The sequence below is a fragment of the Salmo trutta genome, chromosome 16, assembly GCF_901001165.1.
Source record: "Salmo trutta chromosome 16, fSalTru1.1, whole genome shotgun sequence".
NCBI lineage: Eukaryota > Metazoa > Chordata > Actinopteri > Salmoniformes > Salmonidae > Salmo > Salmo trutta.
Genome location: NC_042972.1, coordinates 56,246,351 through 56,269,004, shown reverse-complemented (window position 1 = coordinate 56,269,004; position 22,654 = coordinate 56,246,351). Strand labels below are relative to the sequence as shown.

The 22,654-nt window shown below is 43.5% G+C and overlaps 1 pseudogene; it reads right to left on the bottom strand.

Annotated features, from left to right (window-relative positions):
• The window catches only part of LOC115149834 (methionine--tRNA ligase, cytoplasmic-like), a 34,267-nt pseudogene extending 32,589 nt beyond the window's left edge, over window positions 1-1,678 (bottom strand).
• Between the last annotated feature and the right edge of the window lie 20,976 nt (window positions 1,679-22,654).

Sequence of the window (22,654 nt, the reverse complement as noted above, 5' to 3'; positions counted from 1 at the left end):
TGATCGCACACACTTTTTCAGTTCTGCCCACAAATTTTCGATAGGATTGAGGTCAGGGCTTTGTGATGGCCACTCCTATACCTTGACTTTGTTAACCATAAGCCATTTTGCCACAACTTTGGAAGTATGCTTGGGGTCATTGCCCATTTGGAAGACCCATTTGCGACAAAGCTTTAACATCCTGACAGATGTCTGAAGATGTTGCTTCAATATATCCACATAATTTCCCCTCCTCATGGTGCAATCTTTTTGTGAAGTGCACCAGTCCCTCCTGCAGCAAAGCACCCTCACTACATGATGCTGCCACCCCGTGCTTCACGGTTGGGATGGTGTTCTTCGGCTTGCAAGCCTCCCCCTTTTTCCTCCAAACATAATGATGGTCATTATGGCCAAACAGTTCTATGTTTGTTACATCAGACCAGAGGACATTTCTCCAAAAAGTATGATCTTTGTCCCCATGTGCAGTTGCAAACCGTAGTCTGGCTTTTTTATGGCTGTTTTGGAGCAGTGGCTTCTTCCTTGCTGAGCGGCCTTTCAGGTTATGTCGATATAGGACTCGTTTTACTGTGGATATAGATACTTTTGATTTGCACTTTTCGTACCAAAGTACGTTCATCTCTAGGAGACAGAACACGTCTCCTTCTTGAGTGGTATGATGGCTGTGTGGTCTCATGTTTTTTATACTTGTGTACTATTGTTCGTACAGATGAATGTGGTACCTTCAGGCGTTTGGAAATTACTCCCAAGGATGAACCAGACTTGTGGAGGTCTACAATTTGTTTTCTGAGGTCTTGGCTGATTTCTTTTGATTTTCCCATGATGTCAAGCAAAGAGGCACTGAGTTTGAAGGTAGGCCTTGAAATACATCCACAGGTACACCTCCAACTGACTCAAATGATGTCAATTAGCCTATCAGAAGCTTCTAAAGCCATGACATCATTTTCTGGAATTTTCCAAGCTGTTTAAAGGCACAGTCAACTTAGTGTATGTAAACTTCTGACCCACTGGAATTGTGATACAGTGAATTATGAGTGAAATAATCTGTCTGTAAACAATTGTTGGAAAAATTAATTGTGTCATGCGCAAAGTAGATGTCCTAACCGACTTGCCAAAACTATAGTTTGTTAACAAGAAATTTGTGGAGTGCTTGAAAAACGAGTTTTAATGACTCCAACCTAAGTGTATGTAAACTTCCGGCACGGTACTTATCACAGATCTACTGTGGGGTCAGACCCTCCTCACGGGCCTTGTTCTCTGTAGCTGTACCATAGTCATCTGTCCCACACACAAACAACACATTCCATCCGCGAAGGCGACGATACCTGGGGGAGTGGGGAGAGCTGTAATGAATGCTAAGTGAGAAACAGGGAGAGGGATATGAAAGGAGAGACATGAGAGTGGAGTAGTGTTTGTGTTAGCTTGCGTAGACATCAGCGCTGAGCACACAGCCGATGATGTTACCCAGATGAGGTACGTTGTTGACGTAAGGCAAAGCACTGGTCAAAATAGTGTTTCTCTTGCCCTCCTCAGGTAGCCTGACAGAAAACAGACAGAGAGACCGTGAGATACCCACATTAATATTGACACTGCCATGCCTGTACACAGTAGTGCCAAATGATCTGCAGAGAGACCGGCAAGCTATGGTTCTTCTGCTTTTCCACTTAGATTCAATAAAACGTTATTGCCATGCAAAAATGATTGTTGTTTGTCTAGCACACTAGAGATAAGAATAATGGAGGAATACAACGTTAGGTTGTATACAGGGTTCGACATTAAGGCTAGTCCGCTTGTCTGGGGCAAAAAAATATAGATTTCAGTTGTCTGAATGGACAAGTAAAGAAATCACTATCAAACAATAACTCCAATCAGAATTGGATCAGGCAGCGCACAGCAGGGCAGTTCATGGTTGACATTCTGAGTAAATGGCCTATATTCCTATTTGCTATAGTCTATTTCAATAAATATTTTTTTTTAACACAAAGCAAGAGAATAATGTAGACCAAGAGTCTCACCAAAGCAGTGCAACATTTCCGGTCATTTCTGGGCTACCAGCCAACGTCTATTTTTATAGCGGGCACTCTTATTGTTGAAGAAGCCCAAATGTTCTATTTTATCTCCATTTGATATGAATGTGACGTCCCTATTAAGCAACTCCTTCAGTTTAATGCATGCTAGATGTCTTCTGCCGTGCTACTTCATGATGAAACATTGAATGAATCTAACAGAGTTCTAGGCTAACTCTATAAAGTTTTAAGTTGTTTTTGAATAACCCCAAAACATTGGAGGCCTAAGGTAATAATGAGATATAAGAAACAATAGCAAGATACACTACAAAAGTATGTGGACACCTGCTCGTTGAACATCTCATTCCAAAAATCCTGGCCATTAATACAGAGTTGGTGCCCCCTTTGCTGCTATAACAGCCTACACTCTTCTGGGAAGGCTTCTACTAGATGTTGGAATGTCGCTGCAGGGACTTGCTTCCATTCAGCCACAAGAGCATTAGTGAGGTCGGGCACTGTTTGGGCGATTAGGTCTAGCTCGCAGTCGGCGTTCTAATTCATCCCAAAGGTGTTCGATGGGGTTGAAGTCAGGGCTCTGTGTAGGCCAGTTAAGTTCTTCCACACCGATCGACAAACCATTTCTGTATGGACCTCGCTTTGTGCATAGGGGCATTGTCATGCTAAAACAGGAAAGGGTCTTACCCAAACTATTGTCACAAATTTGGAAGCACAGAATCTTCTAGAATGTCATTGTATGCTGTAGCGTTAATGTTTCCCTTCACTGGAACTAAGGGGCCTAGCCCGAACCTCTTCCACCAAACTTTACAGTTGGTACTATGCATTGGGGCAGATAGCGTTCTCCTGGTATCCGCAAACCCAGATTCGTCCGTCGGACTGCCAGATGGTGACGCGTGATTCATCACTCAAGAAAACACATTTCTACTGCTCCAGTCCAATGGCGGCGAGCTTTACACCAGTCCAGCTGACGCTTGGAATTGCACATGGTGATCTTAGGCTTGTGTGCAGCTGCATGGTCATAGAAACCCACTTTATGAAGCTCCCAATGAACAGTTCTTGTGCTGACGTTGCTTCCAGATGCAGTTTGGAACTCGGTGGTGAGCGTTGCAACCGAGGACAGATGATTTTTATGCGCTACGCTCTTCAGCACTCGGCTGTCCCGTTCTGTGAGCTTGTGTGGCCTGCCACTTCGCGGCTGAGCCTTTGTTGCTCCGAGACGTTTCCATCTCCACAATAACAGGTGGCATCCAATGACGGTGCCACGTTGAAAGTCACTGAGCTTTTCAGTAATGCCATTCTACTGCCAATGCTTCCCTATGGAGATTGCATGGCTGTGTGCTGGATTTTATATACCTATCAGCAACGGGTGTGGCTGAAATAGCCAAATCCACTAATTTGTCCACATACTAGTGTATTAAAATCGAATGAGAAATGTGAACAAACCTTACAGTTGAGCAAAGCATTCTAAGACAGAAATGAGGCATGCAAGACAAGAAAATAAATCCCTCCTTGCCGTTGTGAACCAAATGACCAAACGCCTAATCCTACTAACTGAATTATCACAAAAGCATGATAACAAATTATGAAGAGTATTTTCCAAACCATCAGAATCAGTCCTACTTGTCCGAAGAGTAGGGCTAGGGGTGGATTTGGAGTTTGCCAATTCTCTCTCCTCCTCTCCCCCTTCTCTCTGTATAGCCAACCAAAGAGGACCACAATGGGAAAAAGGCTTTGTGTTATCCTCAATGATTTTAAATGTAGTGTGAATTGTGTTTCTAAATGGTCAAATTAATCAAATAAAATCAGGGCCTATATTAAGCATCTGAATACTGATCCAGGATCAGTTAATTGCCTTTGAGAGCATAATGAATATGATTATGGACATGGGTACCTGATCCTTGATCAGCACTCATACTCTGAGACACTTTATGAATACAGGCCCAGATGTCTTCTCTTACCTCAGGGCCATTGCATGGCTGTGTGCCTCTACCCTGACACTGGCCGTGGTGAGGAGCTGGCTGTCTCGGCATGTACGTCTTCAAAGCCTCAGCCATCAGTCCCTTCCCCGTCTGGGCTGTTGACTCGCAGGCTGCCTGCACGCCCACACTCTCCAAACCAGTGCTGCACCTTCGTCTGCTCACCTACCATATATGAAGTGTTATAATATAACTCTTCATTTATTACACTTAAACCAAACTACTGTAGATCCATTGAGAATTATACATACATTTTTCACAAAGATGTGAAGGTGTGTGCTGAGTGTACATACAGCAGTGAGAAATGGTGTGGACCTCTTGCTCTGGTCCAGGTAGCTAAGAGGTCCCTGTAGAACACTGGTAGCTTAGGCTCCTTTCCCCTGCAGCACCACCATGTGGAGGGCTTGCACCGGTGCAGGCTGGAGAGACAATAATAATAAATTAATATTTAACAATATAATTATATTTAATTCAAATAAAATACAGAACCAGTGATAGACACATACGTTGCTATCTTGCAACATGATAAAAGTTATGATGTATGTATATGTTCAATACACATGTTTAAGCTGACAGACATTACATTTACATTTAAGTCATTTAGCAGACGCTCTTATCCAGAGCGACTTACAAATTGGTGCATTCACCTATAATATCCAGTAGAACAACCACTTTACAATAGTGCATCTAAATCTTTTAAGGGGGGGGGGGGGGGGGGGGTTAGAAGGATTACTTTATCCTATCCCAGGTATTCCTTAAAGAGGTGGGGTTTCAGGTGTCTCCGGAAGGTGGTGATTGACTCCGCTGTCCTGGCATCGTGAGGGAGCTTGTTCCACCATTGGGGTGCCAGAGCAGCGAACAGTTTTGACTGGGCTGAGCGGGAACTGTGCTTCCTCAGAGGTAGGGAGGCGAGCATGCCAGAGGTGGATGAACGCAGTGCCCTTGTTTGGGTGTAGGGCCTGATCAGAGCCTGAAGGTACGGAGGTGCCGTTCCCCTCACAGCTCCGTAGGCAAGCACCATGGTCTTGTAGCGGATGCGAGCTTCAACTGGAAGCCAGTGGAGAGAGCGGAGGAGCGGGGTGACGTGAGAGAACTTGGGAAGGTTGAACACCAGACGGGCTGCGGCGTTCTGGATGAGTTGTAGGGGTTTAATGGCACAGGCAGGGAGCCCAGCCAACAGCGAGTTGCAGTAATCCAGACGGGAGATGACAAGTGCCTGGATTAGGACCTGCACCGCTTCCTGTGTGAGGCAGGGTCGTACCCTGCGAATGTTGTAGAGCATGAACCTACAGGATCGGGTCACCGCCTTGATGTTAGTGGAGAACGACAGGGTGTTGTCCAGGATCACGCCAAGGTTCTTAGCACTCTGGGAGGAGGACACAATGGAGTTGTCAACCGTGATGGCGAGATCATGGAACGGGCAGTCCTTCCCCGGGAGGAAGAGCAGCTCCGTCTTGCCGAGGTTCAGCTTGAGGTGGTGATCCGTCATCCACACTGATATGTCTGCCAGACATGCAGAGATGCGATTCGCCACCTGGTTGTCAGAAGGGGGAAAGGAGAAGATTAATTGTGTGTCGTCTGCATAGCAATGATAGGAGAGACCGTGTGAGGATATGACAGGGCCAAGTGACTTGGTGTATAGCGAGAATAGGAGAGGGCCTAGAACAGAGCCCTGGGGGACACCAGTGGTGAGAGCACGTGGTGCGGAGACAGATTCTCGCCACGCCACCTGGTAGGAGCGACCTGTCAGGTAGGACGCAATCCAAGCGTGGGCCGCGCCGGAGATGCCCAGCTCGGAGAGGGTGGAGAGGAGGATCTGATGGTTCACAGTATCAAAGGCAGCAGATAGGTCTAGAAGGATGAGAGCAGAGGAGAGAGAGTTAGCTTTAGCAGTGCGGAGAGCCTCCGTGACACAGAGAAGAGCAGTCTCAGTTGAATGCCCAGTCTTGAAACCTGACTGATTAGGATCAAGAAGGTCGTTCTGAGAGAGATAGCAGGAGAGCTGGCCAAGGACGGCACGTTCAAGAGTTTTGGAGAGAAAAGAAAGAAGGGATACTGGTCTGTAGTTGTTGATATCGGAGGGATCGAGTGTAGGTTTTTTCAGAAGGGGTGCAACTCTCGCTCTCTTGAAGACGGAAGGGACGTAGCCAGCGGTCAAGGATGAGTTGATGAGCCAGGTGAGGTAGGGGAGAAGGTCTCCGGAAATGGTCTGGAGAAGAGAGGAGGGGATAGGGTCAAGTGGGCAGGTTGTTGGGCGGCCGGCCGTCACAAGACGCGAGATTTCATCTGGAGAGAGAGGGGAGAAAGAGGTCAAAGCACAGGGTAGGGCAGTGTGAGCAGGACCAGCGGTGTCGCTTGACTTAGCAAACGAGGATCGGATGTCGTCAACCTTCTTTTCAAAATGGTTGACGAAGTCATCCGCAGTGAGGGAGGAGGGGGGGGAGGGGGAGGAGGATTCAGGAGGGAGAAGAAGGTAGGAAAAAGCTTCCTAGGGTTAGAGGCAGATGCTTGGAATTTAGAGTGGTAGAAAGTGGCTTTAGCAGCAGAGACAGAAGAGGAAAATGTAGAGAGGAGGGAGTGAAAGGATGCCAGGTCCGCAGGGAGGCGAGTTTTCCTCCATTTCCGCTCGGCTGCCCGGAGCCCTGTTCTGTGAGCTCGCAGTGAGTCGTCGAGCCACGGAGCAGGAGGGGAGGACCGAGCCGGCCTGGAGGATAGGGGACAGAGAAAATCAAAGGATGCAGAGAGGGAGGAGAGGAGGGTTGAGGAGGCAGAATCAGGAGATAGGTTGGAGAAGGTTTGAGCAGAGGGAAGAGATGATAGGATGGAAGAGGAGAGAGTAGCGGGAGAGAGAGAGCGAAGGTTGGGACGGCGCAATACCATCCGAGTAGGGGCAGAGTGAGAAGTTTTGGATGAGAGCGAGAGGGAAAAGGATACAAGGTAGTGGTCGGAGACTTGGAGGGGAGTTGCAATGAGATTAGTGGAAGAACAGCATCTAGTAAAGATGAGGTCAAGCGTATTGCCTGCCTTGTGAGTAGGGGGGGAAGGTGAGAGGGTGAGGTCAAAAGAGGAGAGGAGTGGAAAGAAGGAGGCAGAGAGGAATGAGTCGAAGGTAGACGTGGGGAGGTTAAAGTCACCCAGAACTGTGAGAGGTGAGCCATCCTCAGGAAAGTAACTTATCAAGGCGTCAAGCTCATTGATGAACTCTCCAAGGGAACCTGGAGGGCGATAAATGATGAGGATGTTAATCTTGAAAGGGCTGGTAACTGTGACAGCATGGAATTCAAATGAGGAGATAGACAGATGGGTCAGGGGAGAAAGAGAGAATGTCCACTTGGGAGAGATGAGGATTCCAGTGCCACCACCCCGCTGGCTCGATGCTCTAGGGGTATGCGAGAACACATGGGCAGACGAGGAGAGAGCAGTAGGAGTAGCAGTGTTATCTGTGGTAATCCATGTTTCCGTCAGCGCCAGGAAGTCTAGGGACTGGAGGGTAGCATAGGCTGAGATGAACTCAGCCTTGTTGGCCGCAGACCGGCAGTTCCAGAGGCTGCCGGAGACCTGGAACTCCACGTGGGTCGTGCGCGCTGGGACCACCAGGTTAGAGTGGCAGCGGCCACGCGGTGTGGAGCGTTGGTATGGCCTGTGCAGAGGGGAGAGAACAGGGATAGACAGACACATAGTTGACAAGCTACAGAAGAGGCTACGCTAATGCAAAGGAGATTGGAATGACAAGTGGACTACACGTCTCGAATGTTCAGAAAGTTAAGCTTACGTTGCAAAAAATCTTATTGACTAAAATGATACAGTACTGATGGCTGGTGGAGTAGGCTAGCTAGCAGTGGCTGCGTTGTTGACTTTGTTTGAACGTGTAGCTGGCTAGGTGTAGCTGGCTAGGTGACCTCGACAGTTTCAGTACTACACCTTGTCATGATACAAAAGCAACTTTGTAGCTAGCTAACATAACACTAATCCAGACGTTCCTTTGTAATGTATTTAGTTTCTACAGTGCTACTCGTCGGTAATAGTTGGCTGGGTTTGGAAAAATGGCGTCGCGGGGGACGGCAATAGCTGGCTAGCTAACCTCGATAATTACTAAACTACACAATTATCAAGCTATGACAAAGACAACTATGTAGCTAGCTAGCCAACACTGCACTAGTCAAATCGTTCCGTTGTAGAGTATTAGTAGCTACAGCGCTGCTAGTCGGTAGCGGTTGGCTAGCTGTTGGCTAGACATCCAATCTACAGATTATTAATGGGTGGTCAATGCGTAAATAAGCAAAGAGAAATGAGAGGCCATCATTACTTTAAGACATGAAGGTCAGTTAATGCGGAAAATGTCAAGAACTTTCAACGTTTCTTCAAGTGCAGTCGCAAAAACCATCAAGCGCTATGATGAAACTGGCTCTCATGAGGACCACCACAGGAAAGGAAGACCCAGAGTTACCTCTGCTGCAGAGGATAAATTCATTTGAGTTACAGAAATTGCAGCCCAAATAAATGCTTCACAGAGTTCAAGTAACAGACACATCTCAACATCAACTGTTCAGAGGAGACTGCATCAAATCAGGTCTTCATGGCCGAATTGCTGCAAAGCACCACTACTAAATGACACAAATAAGAAGAGACTTGCTTGGGCCAAGAAACACGAGCAATGTACATTAGACCGATGGAAATCTGTCCTTTGGTCTGATGAGTCCAAATCTTTGTGAGATGCAGAGTAGGTGAACGGATGATCTCTGCGTGTATGGTTCCCACCGTGAAGCATGGAGGAGGAGTTGTGATGGTGTGGGGGTGCTTTTCTGTTGACACTGACAGTGATTCATTTAGAATTCAAGGCACACTTAACCAGCATGGCTACCACAGCATTCTGCAGCAATACGCCATCCCATCTGGTTTGCGCTTAGTGGGACTATCACTTGTTTTTCAACAGGACAATGACCCAAAACACACCTCCAGGCTGTGTAAGGGCTATTTGACCAAGAAGGAGAGTGATGGAGTGCTGCATCGGATGACCTGGCCTCCAAACACCCGACCTCCAATCACCTGACCTCAACCCAATTGAGATAGTTTGGGATGAGTTGCACTGCAGAGTAAAGTAAAAGCAGTGTTGGTGCTGACATCTTCAGGACAGGAATACCGGTTTACTTAACGGAGGAATAAACACACATGTTCATCATTGGTGTCTTAACCAGAACGGGGGAAAATGCACTTTTATTTATTTTCGCACATGCGCAGTCATACATCTCTCATAGGGCATGACTGTACCAGTGTAAGAACACAACTCAACAACATATTAGCCCACATGCCAACACCCCCACTTGCTCTTATACTATACAAGTCGTATTCAACCTAACTTTATCAACACATTTAGCTTACAGTTATTCATCTCACAAATGTCAGTTTATATTCCAAACATGTAACCCAAGAATTTTTCATTTTTGAACTTCGTTACAGGTTTAGTCAAAACATCTGCAGCCATGTCTGCCGTTGGACAATATTCAATACTTATTTTACCATCACTGAGTGCAGATCGAATGAAATGATATCTGATGTCGACATGTTTACATCTCTGACGACATACTGGGTTCTTTGACAGAGCAATTGCACCTTGGTTATCTTCAAAGATTGTTACTGGTGTATATTGACACTCACTATCCACCTCGCCCAATAACTGTACAAGGTACAAACTTTCTTGTGTAGTAGCAGCCAGTGCCATGTACTCTGCTTCACATGTAGATAAAGCTACTGTTGGCTGCTTCTTAGACCTCCATGAAATGACAGGTCCACATTTAGTTAAACTAAAACAATACCCTGTTATGCTTCGTCTTTCACTTTGATCTGCTGCCCAATCAGCATCACTATATGCTATGAGGTTGAGTTTTTCCACCCCCTTTTTGTAACACAACTCCTGATTCATTGTTCCCTTCAAGTACCTCAACACATGTTTAGCTGCTATCCAGTGTTGCTCTTTTGGTTCTGATAGGTATTGTGACAGCTTGCTGACAATCCAACTGATATCCGGTCTTGTACATGTCATTACATATATCAAGCTGCCTATCACTTCACGATACCTTTTTGAATCAATAAGTTCACCATCACCATCAAAGTTTGGTTTTTGTTCACATGGTGTTGACCTTGTTTTACAGTCTGACATACCAAACCTTTCCAGTATCTTGGTTATATACCTTGTTTGGTTCATCGTTATTTTCCCTTCACTTTGTGTAAAATCAATGCCTAGGAAATGTCCAAGCCTCCCAAGATCTTTCATCTTAAATTTTTCACGTAACATTTATTTTACACTTGTGAGTGAGTCACTATCACTAGCAGCGATAATTAGATCATCGACCCAAATTATCAAAATGATCCTTTCTGTTGCAGTTTGTTTGTTATAAACACAGTGATCAGCTGGGTTCTGTGTAAAACCATTTTCACTAAGGTGATCATGCAACATTTTGTTCCAGTTCCTTCCTGACTGTTTCAGGCCGTACAGTGACTTGTTCAGTTTGCAGACTAGTTGCTCACCTGTATCTGACCTGACTTCAAAACCCTCTGGTTGCTCCATGTACACTTCACAGTCAATAGGAGCATGTAGATATGCTGTTTTGACATCCATCTGATGTAACTCTAAGTCATACTGAGCTGCTAGCTGCATCAAACAGCGTACTGATGTCATATTTGCAGTTGGAGAAAAAGTCTCCTTATAGTCTATTCCTGCCACTTGACTATACCCCTTTGCAACATATCTTGCCTTGTATGTCTCAGTCTCATCTGAATTGTTTTTGACCGCATAGACCCACCTGCCCCCCACTGCATTTTTACCCTCTGGCAGTGTGGTTAATGTGAATGTATCATTTTCCCTAAGGGAATCCATCTCCTCCTTCATAGCAGTAGCCCAAATCTCTGATTTTGGTGAAATCATTGCTTCTTTGAAGGTTTGTGGTGCATTGCACATTACTCTGTAGCAGTAGTCAACACTAGGTGGTATCTGGTCATCACATTTCACTTTACACTCATAGTCTTTTAAGTACTGGGGTTTCTTCCTCGCTCTGTCTGGATAGCGTGGACTCTGACCATCTGATGTCTCAATTTGCACATCTTGTGTCTCTTCTGAGTTTTGATCTGCCATCTTGGCTTTCGGCATGGGGTTTTCAAATCTCTCCCCATGAAGATCATCACTGATTTCCAAATCTGTCTGAGTTTGGTGTTCGACTACACCTTTTGTAACACACTTGACTAATCTGTTTTTAAGAACTTTCCCAGTGTCTGGGTAGTAGACTAGGTATGCTGGACTATTTTTATCATACCCGACAAAAATACCCTTTTCACATCTTGAGTCTAACTTTTTCTTGTTCTGTCTATATGCATAGCAAACAGATCCAAATTCTTTCATCTTTGAAAGATCAGGCTTTCTCCCAGTAAACATGTAGTGTGGAGTCTGTCCTACACGCTTATTGTAACACCTATTGCGAATTACTGCAGCAGTCATTACAGCATATGTCCACAAGTTCTTTGGTAGGTTGCTTTCAAGTAGCATGCATCTTGCCATTTCGAACAATGTTCTCCAATTTCTCTCAGCCGTCCCATTTTGATGGGGTGAGTAAGGGGCTGAAGTTTCATGTCTTATGGCGTTCTTACTGAGCAGTGACTGGAACTCTTTGGCTGTGAATTCTGTGCCATTATCTGACCTGACACACTTTATTTTCCCATAAGGGGCCACATCAGCAATAAACTTCTCAGTAGCTTTTACAGTATCACTCTTTGCTTTTAGGAAATACACAAAAACTGCCCCTGAATAATCATCCGTAAATGCTAGAGTATATCTGAACCCATCTTTCGCCTCTGGCTCAATAGGGCCAGCCAAATCAGTGTGCACAAGCTCAAGAGCCGCTTTTGCTTTTTCATCAGGCTCTGTTTCTGCTCTGAACAAATTTTCCCTGAGTGCAGATTTCACAGTTGAGGGTAGATTTGTCAATCTTACCTGTGATTTTCATTCCCTCTGTCACATTTTCTAACTTTGACACATCCTCAAAATTACAGTGTCCAAGAATTTTGTGCCATGTGTGAATATCATAGCACCCATGACATCCATCATCATATTCATCACTTACAGTGTTAAGATAGACTTTACTATCGTACTCCTCGATGTCAAAAGTGGTACCGTTCTTGTGGATGAGCTTGTTACACCCCTGTCGAAAGTTGACTGAAGCTCCGTTGGCTGTCGCTGCTTTAACAGAGAAAATGTCCTGTGGAAACGACGGCACGTACAGCGCCTTCATCAGCGTTGTTTTTACCCGACGACCCGTGTTGTCTCTCAGGTAAACCTCCGCTGCACCTCTCCTCTCCGCGACACCATTCGTTCTTGTTCCGTCAGCCAGCTCCACGGAATGTTTTTCCGGTTTGAAAGTCTCGTCAAACTCCTTAAACTTCCCGATGTCCGTGACTATATGTGACGTTGCTCCCGTATCAACCATCAGCCCTTTCTGTTTCAGTCCACTAACCTGACAGTCACTTATCCTGAATGCAAATGTGTGGCATTCAGCATCTGTTGCTTGTTTCACATTGTCTCTTCTTTTTCGTCTGCAATTTGCGTCAGTATGAGTGGAGCTCTTGCAAAAACTACACCACTGTCTCCGTTCTTTGCGCTCTCCAGTAACGGTACATTTCCGGGCCTTGTGCCCTTTCTGGCCACAGTTGAAGCAGGTTATCTCGGTCCCTTTATCTCTCCCTCTTGGCCAGCTAACTTTAATGTTACTTGCCTTCATCACGTTGTCGTCAGTGGAAATGGCGCTAAACTTCTCGGTGCTTTCATAGCTCCTCAACTTGGTTTTGAACTTGCCAAAAGTTGTCGGCTCGTCACTCTGCGTTATGTGGATGGCAAACGGCTTAAATGATTCGGGCAAACCTTTCAGAATCATTGCAATCAACAGCCCGTCACTTAAAGTCTCTTCAGCATTTCTCAGTGCTGTGATAGCCGTCTCAGCACGAATGATATAGTCCGTAACACTTTCGTCAGCGGCTTTCTGAAGAGAAGTTAGTTCAGTGTAGAGGCTAATCACACGTGGCTTCCCTTTACCTGCATAATGTTCCCTCAATATCTTCAACGCTTTTCTCCCATCATCTGCTGCTTCTCTCATTATCAGGGAAAGGCTTTTATCATCCAAAACCTGTATCAATTCGGCGTAGGCTTCTTCATTTTTCTCTCCGTCTTCTTCATCTTCATCCACGCTCAATATGGCGGCCTTTAGCCCAAGCAAACGCAAGTGCCCCAAAAACTTTGTCTCCCATAACTCGTAGTTTTTTTTCATCTCCGTCGAAATATAATCTATTCCATCGGCTTCCATGTTCCCTCCTGGGCCCATAACCTGTTGGTGCTGACATCTTCAGGACAGGAATACCGGTTTACTTAACGGAGGAATAAACACACATGTTCATCATTGGTGTCTTAACCAGAACGGGGGAAAATGCACTTTTATTTATTTTCGCACATGCGCAGTCATACATCTCTCATAGGGCATGACTGTACCAGTGTAAGAACACAACTCAACAACATATTAGTCCACATGCCAACAAGCAGCCAACAAGTGCTCTGCATATGTGGGAACTCATATTTTGGAAAAGCATTCCAGGTGAAGCTGGTTGAAAGAATGCCAAGCATGTGCAAAGCTGTCATCAAGGCAAAGGGTGGCTACTTTGAAGAATCTCAAATATAAAAATATATTTTGAGTTGAACACTTTTTTGGTTACTACATGATTCCATGTGTTATTTCAAAGTTTTGATGTCTTCACTATTCTTCTACAATGTCGGAAAATAGTAAAAATAAATAAAAACCCTGCAATGAGTAGGTGTGTCCAAACTTTTGACTTGTACTGTAATAATAGATTAATAAAAAATATACACTACTGTTCAAAAGTTTGGGGTCACTTAGAAATGTTCTTGTTTTTGAAAGAAAAGCAAAAAAAATGTATCCATTAAAATAACATAAAATTGATCAGAAATACAGTGTAGACATTGTTAATGTTGCAAATGACTATTGTAGCTGGAAACGGCAGATTTTTAAATGGAACATCTACATAGGCGTACAGAGGCCCATTATCAGCAACCATCACTCTTGTGTTCCAATGGCACGTTGTGTTGAGAAACAGACGCCTCACAAGTCCTCAACTGGCAGCTTCATTAAATAGTACCCACAAAACACCAGTCTCAACGTCAACAGTGAAGAGGCAACTTCGGGATGCTGGCCTTCTGGGCAGAGTTGTAAGGAAAAAGACATATCTCAGACTGGCCAATAAAAATAAAAGATTAAGATGGGCAAAAGAACACTGACACTGGAACTCTGCCTAGAAGGCCAGCATCCCGGAGTCGCCTCTTCACTGTTGACGTTTAAACTGGTGTTTTGCGGGTACAATTTAATGAAGCTGCCAGTTGAGGACTTGTGAGGCGTCTGTTTCTCAACACAACGTGCCATTGGAACACAAGAGTGATGGTTGCTGATAATGGGCCTCTGTACGCCTATGTAGATGTCTCCGTACTGGTCCCCCATGGGAATCGAACCCAGAACCCTGGCGTTGCAAACACCATGCTCTACCAACTGAGCCACACAATGTATGATTTTGTTCTGTAAAGGTGCCTCAATTCACACTCATGTCTCTGTCCTCCTCAGCTCAGCCCATTGTTCCAGAAACTAGAGGAAGATCAGATTGAGGCTCTGAAGAAGCGGTTTGGAGGACAACAGGTCAGTATAGTGGTAAAGATTATGGTAAATGTTATTAGGCTAAATGCTGTAAATGAGAATGGATATCACATGACTGGGAATACAGATACACATCTGTTGGTCACAGATACCTTTAAAAAAAATGGGCCTAACAATGGACCTCAGGATCTCATCATTGTATCCCTGTGCATTCAGATTGCCATCGATAAAATGCAGTTGTGTTTGCTGTCCGCAGCTTATGCCTGCCCATACCATAACCCCAAAGCCACCATGGGGCGTTCTGCTCACAATGTTAACATCACCAAACCGTTCACCCCACGACGCCATACACGTGGTCTGCGGTTGAGGCCGGTTGGATGTACTGCCAACTTCTCTAAAACAAAGTTGGAGGCGGCTTATGGTAGAAACATTTACATTGAATTCTCGGGTGGACATTCCTCCAGTCAGCACACCAACTGCATGCTCCTTCAAAACTTGAGACATCTGTAGCATTGTGTTGTGACACAACTGCACATTTTAGTGACCTTTTATTGTACGCAGCACAAGGTGCACCTGTGTAATGATCATGCTGTTTAATCATCTTCTTGATATGCCACACCTGTCAGGTGGATGGACTATCTTGGCAAAGGAGAAATGCTCACTTACAGGGATGTAAACAAATTAGTGCAAAACATTTTTTGAGAAATAAGTTTTTTGTGCGTATGGAAAACGTCTGGGATCTTTCATTTCAGCACGTTTACATGTTGCATTTATATTTTTTGTTCAGTATAGTACTTTAATTATATTTCATTTTAGCATAGTATTTTATAACTCCTGAACATGTCATGTCACTAGGACATTCCTGTCTTGAGATAATTTAGTTTATGTTTGTTAATCTGTGTGTCATTCTGGTGCCAGTTTTGGAAAAGGCTTTGCCATTGACCTGGGCCCGGTTTCCCAAAAGCATCTTCAATCTACGTTCATTGTTAGAACCTTCGTAGGAGCATCGTTCAATCTCTGTGCTCTTTCCCAAAACCATTGTTACTGACGTTGCACTTAGACCACTCGAAGAACAGCTAAGTGGGTCGTGTAATGCATTTTTGCCCTCCCGGGTAATTTTATACACAGAAGATCTCCACTAAACATATAATCACATGGTTTATCCGTCTCTCTGTGACCGGTGATAACGAGAGCAGGACTCCTTTTCTTTTGAAAGAGATGTGTGATCTTGTGTGCCAGCTCTGCAGTCGTGTAAAGTACTTTAGTAAAAACACTTTAAAGTACTACTTAAAAGTAGTTTTTGGGTTATCTGTACTTTACTATTTATATTTGACAACTTTTACTTCACTACATACCTAAAGAAAATAATGTACTTTTTACTCCATACATTGTTCCTGACACCCAAAAGTACTCATTACATTTTGAATGCTTAGCAGGACAGGACAATGGTCAAATTCACGCACATATCAAGAGAACATCCCTGGTGATCCCTACTGCCTCTGCTCTGGCAGACTCACTAAACACAAATGCTTTGTTTGTAAATTATGTCTGAGTGTTGGTGTGTGCCCCTGGCTATCTGTAAATTAACAAAAACAAGAACTGTGCCGTCTGGTTTGCTTAATATATGCAATTTGAAATTATTTATACTTTAACTTTTGATACTTTTACTCAAGTAGTATTTTACTGAGTGACTAACTTTTACTGATTTTATATTAAAGTATTTTTACTTCTACTCAAGTATGACAATTGGGTTCTTTTTCCACCACTGCCTAAAGTATATTTGTAAAATCACAAAATGTTTTTTTGAGGCTATGAGCTCTATTTAAAAATATAACTTTTTCCAAGAATAACTGCTATTCCATGCTCTCCACACATGAACATGCAGCAGCATATAGCCTCGGTATCTTTACTTTTACTCAAGTATGAATATTGGGTATGTTTTCCACCACTGCAGCTCTGTGACTGATAGATAATATTTGGGTCAATTTGCCAATACATGCCCTTCAATCTGACTATGGATCTTCTTATCTGAGATTGGTTCAATCTTGATATTCCACACTCATGAAATAGGGCCTTACATTGTTGATCTAGTTAGCTAGCTAACATCTGTCAGATCTGACAGGCAGGCTCCACGAAATGAAAGATTGGCTCTTTACAACAGTACCGGTAAGCCTTGTTCACATTGGCAGTTTGAAGTGACTCGAATCCATTTTTTTCTGCACATCAGATTCAAATCTGTTCTTTGTCCTGTAGTCTGAACAGCCAAAAAGCACAAGGAATATTATATTTTAAGCCACATTTCAAACCACCTAAGTAGGTGGTTTGAAATCATAATCAAATCTGATTGCTGGCCATGCGACTTGTGTCTGAATGGTCAGATCTGATTTATTTTAAAAGGGAGCCCAAATTGAGCAAATTCTCCATTATAAGTACTTGGGTATTTGGATTGACGATAAGCTCTCTTTTAAAACACATTGAAAAACGGACAAAGAAAAAAAAAAAGTTGAGAATAAGGAATGGTTTCTTTCATAGAAATAAATCCTGCCTCACTTTGGAAAGTAGAAGGAAGATTGTTCAAGCAACACTTCTTCCAGTACTTGATTATGGTGATATAACCTATACTGAACAAAAATATAAATGCAACATGTAATGTGTTGGTCCCATGTTTCACGAGGTGATAAAAGACCCCAGATATTTTCCATACGCACAAAATGCTGATTTCTCTCAAATTGTGTGCACAAATTTGTTTACATCTCTGTTAGTGATAATTTCTCCTTTGCCAAGATAATCCATCCACCTGACATGTGTGGCATATCAAGAAGCTGATAAAACAGCATGATCGTTACACATTGGGGCAGCAGGGTAGCCTAGTGGTTAGAGCGTTGGGGTACTAAGAATCTGTTGTTCTGCCCTGAACAAGGCTGTCGTTGGAAATAAGAATTTGTTCTTAACTGACTTGCCTAGTAAAATAAAATAAAAACATAGGTGCACCTTGTGCTGGAGACAATAAAAGGCCACAATGCCACAGATGTTTTGAGGGAGCGTGATATTGGCATGCCGATTGCAGAAATGTCCACCAGAGCTGTTACCAGAGAATTGGATGTTAATTTGTAACCGACTGCCTTGATTGGGTCTTATGTAGCAACATTTGAAATAGTGTTTTTTACATTAGATAAAAGCAAAGACACAGAGTAACAAAATGGTATATCATACACTGCATCTGAGGAACAACGGGAAAGTAATTCTGCTTTGAAAGTTGATAAACGTGTAAACTCACTTTTGAGAAAATGGCCTTTGAATGTTTTGGTACCTACTTGAGAGCTCTTCTTTGTCTACACCCATTCAGCATCGTTCACACCCTCTTAACCTGTTGGGGCTAGGGGGCAGTATTTACACGGCCGGATAAAAAACGTACCATGATTTAATCTGGTTACTAATCCTACCCAGTAACTAGAATATGCATATACTTATTATATATGGATAGAAAACACCCTAAAGTTTCTAAAACTGTTTGAATGGTGTCTGTGAGTATAACAGAACTCATTTGGCAGGCAAAAACCTGAGAGATTCCTTTACAGGAAGTGGCCTGTCTGACCATTTATTGGCTTTCTTTGACATCTCTTCCAAAAACAAAGGATCTCTGCTGTTACGTGACACACCTGAATGACGTAATTCAGAACCCTGGCTGAAACACACGAGCGCTTTTGCTAAGTGGTCTATCAGAGGACAAAGGGCTTCATGCTCGTGCACTGTCTGCCCCCGTCTTTCTGTTTTTCCCTCTATTTACAGACACGCAGATTCCCGGGCGGAATATTATCGCTTTTCTACGAGATAAATTGCATAAAAATTAATTTTAAACAGCGGTTGACATGCTTCGAAGTACGGTAATGGAATATTTAGAAATGTTTTGTCACGAAATGCGCCATGCGCGCGACCGTGATTTACCATTCTGATAGTGTCTAGAACGCACGAACAAAACGTCGCTGATGGAACATAACGATGGATTATTTGGGACCAAACCAACATTTGTTATTGAAGTAGAAGTCCTGGGAGTGCATTCTGACGAAGAACAGGAAAGGTAAGACCATTTTTCTTATAGTAAATCTGATTTTGGTGAAGGCTAAACTTGCCGGGTGTCTAAATAGCTAGCCCGTGATGGCTGGGCTATGTACTTAGAATATTGCAAAATGTGCTTCATCCGAAAAGCTATTTTAAAATCGGACATATCGAGTGCATAGAGGAGTTCTGTATCTATAATTCTTATCATAATTGTTGTGCTTTTTGTGAACGTTTATCGTGAGTAATTTAGTAAATTGTTAGTAAATTCCCCCGGAAGTTTGCGGGGGTATGCTAGTTCTGAACGTCACATGCTAATGTAAAAAGCTGTTTTTTGATATAAATATGAACTTGATTGAACAAAACATGCATGTATTGTATAACATAATGTCCTAGGTGTGTCATCTGATGAAGATCATCAAAGGTTAGTGCTGCATTTAGCTGTCTTCTGGGTTTTTGTGACATTATATGCTAGCTTGAAAAATGGGTGTCTGATTATTTCTGGCTGGGTACTCTGCTGACATAATCTAATGTTTTGCTTTCGTTGTAAAGCCTTTTTGAAATCGGACAGTGTGGTTAGATTAACGAGAGTCTTGTCTTCAAATAGCTGTAAAATAGTCTATGTTTGAGAAATTGAAGTAATAGCATTTCAAAGGTTTTGAAAATCGCGCCACAGGATTCAACTGGCTGTTACGTAGGTGGGACGATTTGGTGCCACCTAGCCCAGAGAGGTTAAGCTTTAGCCCCACCGTCTCTTTAAGGGTTGATCTGAGCGTTCTGTCCTAACAACAACAGTCAAGCACCCAAGCTAACTGGCTAATGTTGGCTAGCTTGCTAGCTACTTCCAGACACAAATGAGAGAACAGCTCACTATTTTACTCGCCCTAGCAGAGCTGGTTAGGCTGTTTTTATGTTATCCAGAGCGTTGGTGACTGCAACTGTGCTGCTGGCAACAATTTACGTTTTTTTTTGCCAACATTTACTGACACCGGCCATATTCAACAAGTGTTATGCATTCGTAAATTCGTCAGTTATTCTGCGCTCTGGCACACTCAGACAAGAGTTCTCTGAAAACAGAGTAGATAGACGTAGCTGGTAAATTCACTCTGCCTATCAACAATTGTCACAGTGGCAATCTATTGAAATGGTTACTTGCATAGTGGAGTCTTTTGTTAAGACACGGATGCCATGGTTGCCCTCAGTTTGAAGACGCAATCCGGAGACAGGTGTTTTATCCATCTCCTTAGCTATCATACTCTAATTCCACTGATTTCAATACTCGGTCTTCCAGAAAGTGGAGAGCAGCACTTATTCAATTCTACTTCGCAATATATATATATTTTTAAAGCAGCGTTAGACAGGACTACCTACACTGACCAGCTCAAATAGACATAAGCGTGCTATATGGCAGACTAATCCAAACTCATCTCTCGCATGTCCAGCCCACTCATTATATCAGCCAATCATGGCTAGCAGGAAGGTTGCTCACTTTTTCTGTGGCTAAACCAACTCGGCTCGTAATTTAACCATTTTATTCATATTTACAGATACAAGCTTGTTATTAAGGCACATGAAAGTTCACATGTTCCATAAGGCATTTCTGCCAAAAAACGCATTTTGATTAAAAATACAAATGTACGCTCAAATGGCTCTCCTGTGAAGTAGTGACCAGAGACATACGCCAAGTTACCTGAAACGAGTCACATTTCTCTACCATAAGCTGCCTCCAACGGCATTTTAGAGAATGTGTCAGTACGTCCAATTGGCCTCAGTTCACATGTATCCACGCCAGCCCAGGACCTCCACATCCAGCTTCTTCAGTTGCGGGATCATCTGAGACCAGCCACCCGGACAGCTGATGAAACTGAGGAGTATTTCTGTCAGTAATTAAGTCCTTTTGTAGGGAAAAACAAACTCTGATTGGCTGTGCCTTGCTCCCCAATGGGTGGGCCAGTCTCCCAAGAGGGTGGGCCTATGCCCTCCAAGACCCACCCATGGCTGTGCCCCTGTCCAGTCCTGTGAAATCCATTGATTAGGGCCTAATGAATTTATTTTAATTGACTGATTTCCTTATATGAACTGTAACTCAGTAAAATCGTTGAAATGTTGCATTTATATTATTGTTCAGTATAGGACATATAACATTAGCTCGAGCAATCAATCAATTTATCTGACTAGTAATAACTCAATACCATGTGTTGGTAAGCAAACAAGGCTAACTGATGAATAACATAGCTAGCTAGCTGGCTAGCACCCCCACATCTAGTTTATACATGCATAAGGCAGCCTCTGTTTTAAAACCTTTAAACTCAGTCTATGACTCAGCACTGAGTTTTATCACTGGGGACAATTTTCGTACACATCACTGCATTTTGTATAGTTCTGTTAGCTGGTAGTCTCTGAATACCAGAAGGGCTCAGCATTGGCTACGTTTTGTTTTTGTAAAAGTATAGCTTCCGTCCCTCTCCTCGCCCCAACCTGGGCTTGAACCAGGGACCCTCTGCACACATCTACTTCAGGTCTCAGAGCGAGTGACGTCACCCGATTGAAACGCTATTAGCGCGCACCACCACTAACTAACTAGCCATTTCACATCGGTTACAAAAATAAAGTGGTTCTTCAGAAACTCCCCCACTACCTCAGCTCACGTATTAATTGGAGATCCAGCAATTTTCAGACTGGCTAGTTCTGGAGGTCCCGTGGGTCTCCACTGAGCTGGGGAAAATGTGTTTAGTTTTTATGCCACTATCTCATGGAATAGCCTTCAGGCCATCTTGAATCTGGTCTCGCTGGTCCCCATTGGACAGTTTAGATACATTTTTGAGGGAGATAACGTTAATATGTAATAGTTTTGTATTCATCTTGTTGTATTTATTGTATTGTTGTTTTGCTTTATGTTGTACTTAATTGTGTGTTCATGTTCACAGGGCACCCTTAAGAATAAGACCCCCCCCTAAATAAAAGTTAAATAAAGACATTTAACTGGGAAACGTCCATGGAAGGCATTGTTGTCACATTAGCTTGCTACATAACTTCTGAGCGATAGGAAGCACGAGCACCACCACCAAGCCTACACCACTGTGCACACACCCGTCGTTACTATGGTAACTAGTGTAGCCATGTCAGCAAATGACTGTGAGATTTAGTCACTTGCTGTTTGGGCAGTCAGTTCCAAAACGGATTTGAAAAATACAACTGATTTGAGCATTAAGGCCTGCAGTGTGAACAGCTAGAGCTGGTGCCCTTACACGTTATCAAACTTGGATTATTTGAATCAACTGTGTGTGTGTGTGGAGGGGGGGCAGGACCGAGTTTGGGAAACCCTGGTTTACAGTATCAAGCAAAGACATAACGTATAACGTTAGCTCGAGCCGTCAATCAATTCGTCTGACTAGTAATAACTCAATTTACCATGTGTTGGTAAGCAAACGTAGCTAGCTGGCTAGCACCCCCAACTAGTTTATTACCATACCTTCGTGGTTGACATGTTGAAAGTCACAGTTGACTCCGTTCTAGCGCTGCTAAAACCTTCACAGTGCTGATTTCGTCACTCACGAACAGTTCCATTTGGCCGCCCGTATTCAAATGCTTTTGTGTTGAAATACGTAGCTATATTTGACTCGTTAAAGGACTGAAAAATCAAGAAATATATGACAGCATGAAACTGCCGGTGACTTCATGCAACCACTGTTCAATTTTCCTTTTGCAAATGGCGCATATTGTAGTATTCTTAAGCACACCACATCCATAAAAGTGATGCAATCAGACTCTACATAAAACTACAAATTCCATCAGTATGGAAATACATTTAGCGACAACAAACTGACACGCTAACTTCCCCAAAATCTGATTGGTTAATGAGAAATCACATGGGACATTTCAGCCAATCGATGGCCAACTACGTTGA